This window comes from Myotis davidii, unplaced genomic scaffold (assembly GCF_000327345.1).
Source record: "Myotis davidii unplaced genomic scaffold, ASM32734v1 scaffold378, whole genome shotgun sequence".
Taxonomy (NCBI): Eukaryota; Metazoa; Chordata; class Mammalia; order Chiroptera; family Vespertilionidae; genus Myotis; species Myotis davidii.
In genome coordinates this window covers 2195879-2204640 of record NW_006290631.1, presented here as the reverse complement: position 1 = coordinate 2204640, position 8762 = coordinate 2195879, and the positions used below count along the sequence as shown (strand labels likewise).

Here is an 8762-nt window from a genome sequence, read left to right as displayed (position 1 = left end):
GAGGATATTTTTCCATTGATTTTTAGAGAGAGTGGAAGGGAGGGGGCGAAAGACAGAGAGAGACACACACATCAATTGGTAGAGGTTCCTGCCCTTGGAAGGGAACCTGGGACCTTCCACTGAGCCAAACCGCTATTTTTTATTTTTTATTTTATTTTATTTTATTTTATTTTATTCTCTCACCCATCCTGTAAGTATCGGCCTATTGTGAAGATAGGAGCCCGAAGCTCTCAGTCGTGGATCTGTCTCCATTCCCATGCTTTTTCCTCTGCCCCCTATGTACCCCTCCCCATGGGCAGACATCCCTCAGGGATCTTTGTTTTTCTGGTACCTAGCACAGTGCCCAGTGCATAATAGGTATGCGGTAAATACTGGTAAACTAGGTTAAGAACCTTCTGATAGACCAAATCCTATGCTCTTTCTTGCCTTGATCAAGACGTATGTTGCCCCTTACCTTCCTGGCCTCATGCATGATGAAGTCCTCACTCACCCCCCTGCAGGGCTGGGCCTTTCCGGTCTCCCCATAACCTCCATCGCCTCCCACCATGAAGCCCCACAGGGTCAGGCCTGCTCAGATCCCCAGTCAAGTCTGAGCTGCACAGACCACCTGCCCCGCTAAGAGGAGGGGTCTGGGAGTGGCCCAGGGCCAGTACACTATGGTCTGGGGTACCGAGGGACACAGCTATCCCGGCACCTCTGGAGCTGCCTGCTCCCTCACTAAGCCCCTTTAGGTGTAACAAGTCCCCTGACTATCCTGGCTGGGTCCCTGGAAGTCGATTCCCTGTCCATTTCCTCATATAGACAGGAGCCAAGCCCTGAGTCCGCCTGATGCCTGTAGCTGCTCCATTTCCTGGAGCTGGGCTCAGATTTCTGGATTCCTTCTTCATCTAATTCTTTCTGCCTGATTTAGAACAAGGCCACCCAGAAGTCTTAACACTCTGCCCCTCCCTAGCCCTGGCCTCGACCCTGTGGACCCTGACCCTGGCCTGTGCTGGAAAGAAATTTGCCACACCCCCTCAGGCCTCCTGCCCCAGGTCATTGGCTCTCTCCCCCTGCCCTGGTCAGTTTCTCAAGGCCCCAAGCTATTTTTGCTCCCATCCCAGCCTGCCATTTTCCCGGTGGAAGTTGCCAGAGTGGCGCACTGTAAAACACACACAGTAAAGACCAGAGGACCAATGGGACAGAGGTCATCTTTGGGGTATCCAGTCCCATTGTCCTCCATCCTGCCAGTCTCAGGCCCTGCCTTCTAGGCTCTGGGGACCTGCTCAATGCTTCCTGTCTTAGCCGCCTTCCCACTGTGTCTGTCAGCTTCTCCCGGGCTCTCCAGACTCCTACTCATGACCTCCCCCAGCCACCCCTGATCATCGGCTCCTTGCCCTGGCATCCTTGCAGGGATGGAGGGAGCCACAAAGTCCCCTTCCCTTTTTTTTTTTTTTTTTACAAGAAATACCGACCCATTGCTTCACTCTGTCATTTGAAAAATCTGAACCAATCATCAGGCTTCCCACCCAGGGAGTCCCCAGTCCAGGCCTCAGGTATCACCAAGGCACAAAAGAACTGTGCCTATAGCTGCCTCTGCGCCCTGATTCCCTGCCACCAATTCCCTGGTTCCCAGGGGAGCTGACGGGGAGTAATGACTTCTTGATTTGTTGCCCTGAGTTCTTCAAACAAGAGGTGTTACATACATCACGGCATCGGGCCTTCCCATTAGGCACAGGAAGCGAACCCACCTGATGCTAAATCTTCCGGGGCCTGGCTCCAGCAAGCGCACGGGGCAGAAACTAATAACTGGGAAGCATCCATCTATCATCTTATCAGGCCTTACAAGGTTTGTTTGCATAGTTATCTTCCCAAGGGTTGACGTTTTATGTCTCCTGCAGGCTGATGTATTCTCCTACCTGTCATATCATTCAGGAAGAATAGATGAGCCGCAGGTTCATTACCTGTCATTACACCGTGTGCATGTCGCCAGGGGCCGAAGCATCCATTCTTCTTGTCTCCCAGCTGGTGCAGCCCCCCCACTGACTTAGGGGCTCCGGGTCCAACGGCTGAGGGTTACACACTCGCCTCAGGCCCTGGGAGGGCTCCACGCCATCCCTTCCTGCTTTGCTGGCGGGCCCACTCCTCAGGGGTGGTGAGGCCTCCTGAGCGCCCAGCTGCCTCAGAGGGGACCTGCGGAAGAACGGAGGTCGCTGTTACCAGGGCCAAAGACACATGTCCAACTTTTAACTGTTCTAGAACTTTCCAGCTATCTTCTCATTGCTCTTTATTATTAGGTCTTGCAATTCCTGGTGACTATGTGAATTCTACATCAGCCAGAGTCTTTCTTCACTGCCCATGTCCCACCCACCAACACTATCCCCAAGCCTCAGCCTGCATGTACACACACACACACACACACACATACACACCTGTATTCCTGTCTTCTTACCCTGCATATTTCTTATCTTCCTGAAAGACCCACCTTTACTCACTCATCCTAACCACCATTCAGAGCTTGGCTCATAACCACCAACAGAACCTCACTGCCCAGGGAAGAGGAAGGACTGGGGTGCTCTCCTCCACCAACAAGACCACAAAGAACAAGAACATGTCTACTGGGGACCATCCTCAACTCTGGTAGCCCAGGTCCCTGTGACAAGGCTTCCGGTGTGCTGTGGTTTGGGGGCTCCAGAAGGCCACCGACCTGTGGCTGATGGAGAGCCTCGTTTCACAGACCTTCACGCAGAGTGAGAGACAAGAGTGGAGGGTGCAGACCTCACTGGGTGAGGGACACAGACACTGGACACTGAGTGACCAAGACTGTGGCTCACACTATGGGGTGTGGGGGTGGGTGGTAAGGGGCTCCAGCTAGAAGCAGCCCTGCCCTGGTGTAGAGGTCTGCTCAGCCCTGCACCTCTGACCAGGCACAGGCTCCAGCAACTAGGGGGGGAGGGAAGGGCTCCTGCTGCCTCATGGCTGTGACCCTGAGCTCCATGCAAATCTCAGGCTCCTAACCTTAACCCTAACCCTGCTGAGAAGGGGCTGTAGCAGGTGGACAGCTCTGCCAGAGCACCCTGCACTGTAGGTAAGAGGAAACACCATGGACAGGGGTGGGGGGTGGGGAAGGCAGGCAGGCACAGGAAGTCCCATGGATTTTGTAAATACGAGGATGGCCATGTCTTACAACACCTGTAATGGTTTATACCCTTCAAGCTGTGTTTGCATCCATTGGAATGTAAAGGGGTATTTTAAAGATGAGACAACAGAAGCACAGAGAGGTTAAAAATCTCACTAAAGGTCACACAGTAAGTTAATGCAAGAGTCAAGACTGGAATTCTTGATTCCCAATTATCATTCTTTCCCGCAAGCTCCACGGTCCTAGGGTAATTTTATGTCCCCTCTGGGGTGTGGCCAGCCAATAGGAGTGGGAAGCGGGGGGGACAGAGACAGGCTTGGCCTGCGGTGGGGGGATGGGGAGAAGAGCACAAGCATGCCTTTGGTTCCTCCCCTGACCGGAGAGTCTAGGAGGAGAAAGCACAGAGAGAACGAGTGATAAATAGGGAAGACAGGGATGTGGAGGCTCCCAGCCGCCAGGAGCAGCCCGGGCAGAGGAAACTGGCAGTGACAAATAGCCATGCTCCGGGCCTGTGCTGACCTTGAGCCCCCTGGGTGGCCTGGCTCCCGGTGGCTCTGGGGTCTGAGGCATTTCTGGGCAAGGCAGCCCCAGGGCTTAGAAGTCCCTTTGAAAGAACAAAGAAATTATTACTATTACCTTCAAAAAGCACATGGATGTGTCAATGCTCTTTTGTATATATGACTTATTTCTAAATAATAAAAATGGGGGGCGGGTGGGGGGGGGGACCATGCAGTCACCCGTATACTAAATAATAAAAATGGGGGGCGGGTGGGGGGGGGGGACCATGCAGTTCCACCCGTATACGTGAAGAAAGATCTCGGCTGCTCCTGACAGTGGGATTCTCTGCTGGATTCCAAAGCGGCTCTGCTTCTACTGACACAGATGACGTCGCGACCTAGGACATTCCTACCAGGCGAGGGGAGGCAGGGTCTCCCCACACGCCCACCTCCAGCCAACAGAGGACCAGACCTCAGAGCATCCGGACACAGGAAGAAGAGAAAGGCACCTCCTGGTGTCAGTACTCTGTGTCCCAGACAGCCCCAGGGGCCTCGCTCAGCCTTGCAGCTCTTAGTGGGCCTACTGTGTGCACCGAGTGCCATGCGGGAGGGAGGCCATGCTGCACCCTTTAGAAGCCGGCCACCAGCAGACACCGCTGGCTGCAGGTCACCTGGTGGCTCAGCTCCTGAAGCCAGCCACCAGAGCACATCCGTTATTGCTGGGGGTGGGGAGGGTGAGAGCAGGAGCCCTCGAGCCCTCCTGCAAGGTGGGGCTGAAACATATTCACAGCAGATGGTGCTGTCGCCCTCACTCCGGGATTCTCATTCCTAATTATCTGTGCTGTCAGCAAAACAATTAACCCTCGAAGAAAAATTGCACCGTCCACTCCCAACCACATGAAAAGGCAATTTTTTTCCAAGGACGAGGGACACTTAGGGCAGCGGCACAGGGAAAGTAGGGCAGCCTTGTGTTGGGTTCTGGATCTCACTCTCCCTAGGTGATTTCGCCACCCTCTAACCCCCAAGGTCGGCCACAGGCATCGCACCGCAGCCCCTCTCGCCTCTAAGCCTGCATTTCCTTTGCCATAAAAGAAGGGTGTGACTCTGATCCCTGGATTCCTGGGGTCCCCTTCAGGCCCACAAGCCCAGCTCTTTTCCTTCGAATTTAAGTTCCTTTAGAACAGAGACTGAATTTCCATTTGTTCCTTCCTTCATTCATTTACTCACTTATTCATCTGTTCATTCACCCATCCATCCATTCATTCATTCACTCACTTATTCTTCCATCCATCCATCCATCCATCCATGCATCCATGCACCCATCCATCCATCCATCCTATTATTGTGTATTTACCATGTTTCTCCCAGGCGGTACAAAGAAAATATTTATTCGCCCTCTTGACCACTACTTGAGCTTTCTTCCTCTGAGATGTGGGGAAAGGAGGGAACGAGGGGGCAGGAGGGTGGGGGCTGCCAGGGGCTTGAGGACTTGACGCTCGCTTGGCATAAGGCTTAGGAGGGAAGTCCTGATGCTGCATTTGGATTCTCTCTGAAGATTCAGCTGCAGGAAGGCAGCCTCCACGACAGAGAGCTGAATTTGATGAGCAAGCCACTGCGGTCCCCGGGGCAGGCCTGCAGAGGTGGAGAGGTGCGGTATTAGGAGAGCTGAAAGCTCCTAACAGCCACCGTGGGCGGGCGAGTGACAGCACAGGGCTGCACCTCGCAGGTCCTCAGGAACTACAGAGGCCTGAGTGAATGGAAGGGCTAAGGCATGACGCCTGTCACCCAGGAGTCTCCTGCTTAAGGCTGGGATCATTTGGTCTCGTCCATGTCGTCATGCACTGTCATGCAAAAGAAGGCAGGGTGAGCAAGGAATTGTAGAACCTTCTCTGTCAGAGCCTTCATGATGATGTCACCTGGGGCCATGTTTTGCAGGTGCCACCTGGAGAAGGTAAAGGGCTGGTGGCTCACAGATGGGGAGAGGTGGAAGAGACCCTGCCACAGGTGGCCCCACATCCAGGTCGCACCCTGTCTCACTCCATACCACCTCCTAGATTGCCCCTGGAGGACAGGAAAGAACAGGGCACTGTTGCGCCCCCGCCCCCGCCCCACCCTCTGCAACTGGGGTGGGGCAGGCAGCTGGGACCGCTCTCCACCACCATTCTGACCAGTTCGAGCCACAGGGCTTCTTCCTTGCCTCTCCCTGCTGCCCGTCTGGCTACCAGCACTGGCCTCAGTCAGTACCAGGAGCACAGGCTCAGATGCCAGCGCCTTGGTATAAAGGAGTGTGTTTATATTCAAAGTGGGCTGTTGCCCACTCAGAATCTGCCCACTCAAAGGCAGCACATGTGACCGCACCCCCTGCCCAGAGCCCAAGCGGGACAGATGCCAACCTCTGGCTGGAGACATTTCCAAATATGAGCCTGGCACAAGGAGTCGGGTTCCCAGGCCTCCTCTGCCCTGGGAGACCCAGCCAGGATTTCTGAGGCTGCGGGAGGGTGAGGGCTAGGGGCAGGCGGGATCAGGAGGCAGCCAGCAGAGACAGCCACCAGCCCCGGATACACCACCTGCACCCCTCCCTGGCCTTCCTGCCTCCTTAGGGAAGAGAAAGGATTACCTAGCACCCAGAAAGTCTAATAAATTTCCCGAAAGCCTTGGCAGGGTGGACAGGAAGCCACTGCCTCCTCAAATGTGCATGGATTAAAAATACACAAATGGAATATTTTTTCTTCCCCTCTCCTCAACCCCCTGAAGCCTGGGATGCTTGTTAAAAATAGCCTTGCTGTGCACGGATCCTGCAAGACCCAACGCTGGCAGGGAAATTAAGGAGACATTGAAGACAGCGCTAAGTGGTTACCCCCAGGGAGTGGGCTGGGGACGGCCCGGAGGAGGCCAGGGTTTTCAAGTGTTTCCGGACATACTTCTACGCTGCTTGGGTTTTTAACAACAAGCAGACATTATTTTTACTAGTTTGTTTTATAAAACGGAGGTTCATCCATTGCATCCTCCAGCCTAAACTTAAGCCTGAACTTGCACTGACCTAGCAACCCAACATTACCCGGTGCCGGCTGGCCTGACGGGGCAACAGAGAAAAATATAGCCCAGAGTCAGGAAAGGAGCACTGAGTCCAGAATCTCGGATCTGTAACTAGCTGGCTGTGTGACCTCAGACAAGTCACTTGAGTTCTCTGGGCTTCAATTTCCTTGCCTTTTAAATGAGGGAGTTGGATTAAATGCTAAACCAGGTACCTTCTGACATCCTAGCATTTCACAGAACATCTGAGACTTGGCCCATGTTTATCCTTAATGGGCAAGGGGAATGTGTCCAGAAAGAGAGAGAGAAATATTGATGTGAGAGAAACACATCGATTGGTTGCCTACTGCAGGAGCCCTGACCAGGGCCAGGGCCAGGGAGGAGGCGACCACCAAGGTACATGCCCTTGACCAGAATTGAACCCGGGACCCTTTGGTCCACAAGCCAACGCTCTATCCACTGAGCCAAATCGGCTAGGGCCAGAGGTGGGGTTTTAAAGCAGGAGCTAGGTAGGAAGAAGAGAAGCTGTTTTGAGGGCAGAGACCAACTCCATACCTTGCTGATGGAGTTTGCAAGGTAGAAAGCACATCCCTCGGTACCCAAATGCCCTGAGTTCTAATCCTGACTCCAGCTGTTAGTAACAATGTGAACTTAAGTAAGAGTTTATCCCTGGTAAAATCGACTTCCTCACTTACAACTGGAGTAAGAATACTCACATCCAAAGGCTACTATAACTATTCTATGTAATAAAATAAAACAGTACCCGGCTTATTGTAGGAGCTTAACATCCTTTTATTCTTTTCTTCCTCCGGTCGGTACCCTACACTGCACTGCAGGGTGGTTAAGAGTGCGGGCTCTGGGTTCAGGTTTATCTGCCAGCTCCACCACCCATTCGCTGTGACCTTGGACAGGAACTGAATTTCTCTGTGCCTCGGCTTCTTCATCTATACAGTGGGTGTGATTGTGGTGGTGGTGCTACCCCAGCCCACATTCCTGCCCCTACTAGCCAGCTGGGCCCTCAGTGTTCAATCCTGCATCTTCCACGGATTTGACTTGTTGACCTTCCTTCACAGACCCTTCCCCACCCCCACCCCCAACCTCTCCAAGGATCCTGGCCCTATTCACCCTGCCCCCTCGCCATTTGGTCTCCACTCAGCAGGCTGTTTGCCTGGCCAGGGTGTCGATTCTATCCTGGGGCCATGGGGAAGGTGTGTTTCAGGTCAGTGCTTCCCAAGCTTTAATGTGCTTATGGTACAGCTGGCGTGGCTCAGTGGTTGAGTGCTGACCTATGAACCAGGAGGTCACAGTTCGATTCTCAGTCAGGGTACATGCCCAGGTTGCGGGCTGGATCCCCAGTGTGGAAGAAGCCACTGATTAATGATTCTCTCTCATCACTGATGCTTCTATCTCTCTCTCCCTCTCCTTTCCTCTCTGAAATCAATTAAAAATACGTATATATTTTTAAAATGTGCTTATGAACCACCTGGGGATCTTGTCCAAATACAGATGTAGATTCTGAGTGAGTAGGTCCCACATGGGGTCTAAGATTCTGCATCTCTAACAAGCTCCCAGGGGTGTCCATGCCACTGGTCTGGGACCACCCTTTGATTAGCAAGGCTGTAGAGCAGAGGAAATCCTGGCGTGCAGGTGTGTGTGTGTGTGTGTGTGCGTGTAAAAAAAAAAAAGCAGCCTTGAAGTCACTGGAAGGATCAGACCACCGCGGGGGGGTGGGGGGTGGGGGGGTGCGTTTGGACAGGGACAAAGCTGGCCAGCTCGCCAAATCATAAGGAGTCGAATTTTCACAGCGATGGCATGATGGGTTCAAGAGACACTGAAGAGGTGAAGTGGGAGAATGGTTTTGAAAAGATGTGATATCACCCAACCAATACAAATAATGCTTATTGAGGTAACGCGGCAACTCAGAAAGATGCGTAGGACATGGTAACTGAAAAAGCAGACCGGCAACCACATGCATGCTCACCGTCCACTCTGCCAAGTGCACATTTAAGAAACCCGATGGAGGCTGTGGCTCAGGCCCACCAAGGCCTGAGGTCACAGTGAGGAAACCACACTTTACCTTAATTATTTATTTGTCATTTTCTAGACGTTCTTAA

At 53.0% G+C, this 8762-nt stretch overlaps 1 protein-coding gene across 1 annotated transcript in view; it reads right to left on the bottom strand.

Annotated features, from left to right (window-relative positions):
• ZBTB7C (zinc finger and BTB domain containing 7C) overlaps window positions 1-2168 on the bottom strand; it is a gene marked incomplete at its 3' end in the record, with an annotated part of 214710 nt that extends 212542 nt beyond the window's left edge. The window contains exon 1 of the mRNA XM_015563841.1: window positions 1944-2168. The remainder of the gene's footprint in view (window positions 1-1943) is intronic.
• Between the last annotated feature and the right edge of the window lie 6594 nt (window positions 2169-8762).